The 1120-nt window shown below is 45.8% G+C and overlaps 1 non-coding gene across 1 annotated transcript; it reads right to left on the minus strand.

Moving 5' to 3' along the window:
* Positions 1 to 437: 437 nt before the first annotated feature.
* Positions 438 to 508, minus strand: TRNAG-GCC (transfer RNA glycine (anticodon GCC)). The gene has a single exon. It is a non-coding gene; the product is annotated as a tRNA-Gly (tRNA).
* Between the last annotated feature and the right edge of the window lie 612 nt (positions 509 to 1120).

The following is a 1120-nucleotide window of genomic DNA, read 5'->3' on the forward strand; positions in this document are numbered from 1 at the left end:
TGCTGTGTGACAAAATGCTCAAGCCCCTGACAACACATTTCTCACACCATGAAGCACTCGCTGTGATCCCAAACAAAAACAAGCACGACGTACTCAAACGCGGTAGAAGCAGTCAAAGCTAATGCAACTTTGCAAAACCAGAGCAGGGACGGACTGGCTCTCATAATTCACATTCCCATAGGTGTAATGGATTTTTTTCTGTCTCACATTCGTTAAGATCTTAAACAGCGGGCCCCACAGTAAACCAATTTCTCTTGGAATGGATTCCTCAAAACGAAAGCAACCAACGATAACTACCGATTGCAAGAAGGATGACTTCGATCACTCTATCACGTGCGATGCGCGTGGTGAAGAAGTGAGGTTTCCGAAAGAACGTCTGCAATGCAATTTTTTGTTACCGGAATGCTATCGAATAAAACAACAAAAAAAGGAGCTTATGCGTCGGCCGGGAATCGAACCCGGGCAACCCGCGTGGCAGGCGAGTATTCTACCACTGAACCACCGACGCCTGCTTTTTTCTTTATTGCATGGAAGAACTGCCGTAGAAAGGAGGAAAACTTCAATGAGACTGGTTCGTGTCTCAAGTTACCGGGCTGCTTAATAGGAGCCCGCCATAGCCCTAACTCAACACTGCATTCCCACCCATCAAAACATCAAAATTCAGGGAGGCACACACATGCATCTAGGCACGGCAGCCAGCGTGGAGGTTCTTCGCGTGCAGCATATACACTCCTCACCAAAGCACACTGTTCACGAAACACAGATTTGGACGATCTTGGTGGCTCGGCATGTCTGTCCATCATACGGCTTTTCCAAAGACTGAATAGTCCCATCAATATAAACAGATCATAAGGCACAACAGAGTTTTTGTCAACAGGCAGAAATCTAATAGTGTATGGTGTAATTTCAATGTCCTTTTTAAGAGTTCGTTGTAGTATGTCCCAAAAGAACATGGCATCACGGCACAGGATGAAGCAATGATCAATTGTCTCAGGCACGTTACACAGACGGCAATTCACATTCCAGGGTACAAACATCCCCTTGTCATTAAGAAATGTTTTGACAGGCAGCGTCGCTGTGTGCAGTTTGAAAAAGAAAGTTTTAGCGGCTGCCTGAATGC

This window comes from Amblyomma mixtum, chromosome 3, assembly GCF_055824585.1.
Source record: "Amblyomma mixtum isolate Tamu chromosome 3, ASM5582458v1, whole genome shotgun sequence".
In the NCBI taxonomy this organism is placed as follows: Eukaryota; Metazoa; Arthropoda; class Arachnida; order Ixodida; family Ixodidae; genus Amblyomma; species Amblyomma mixtum.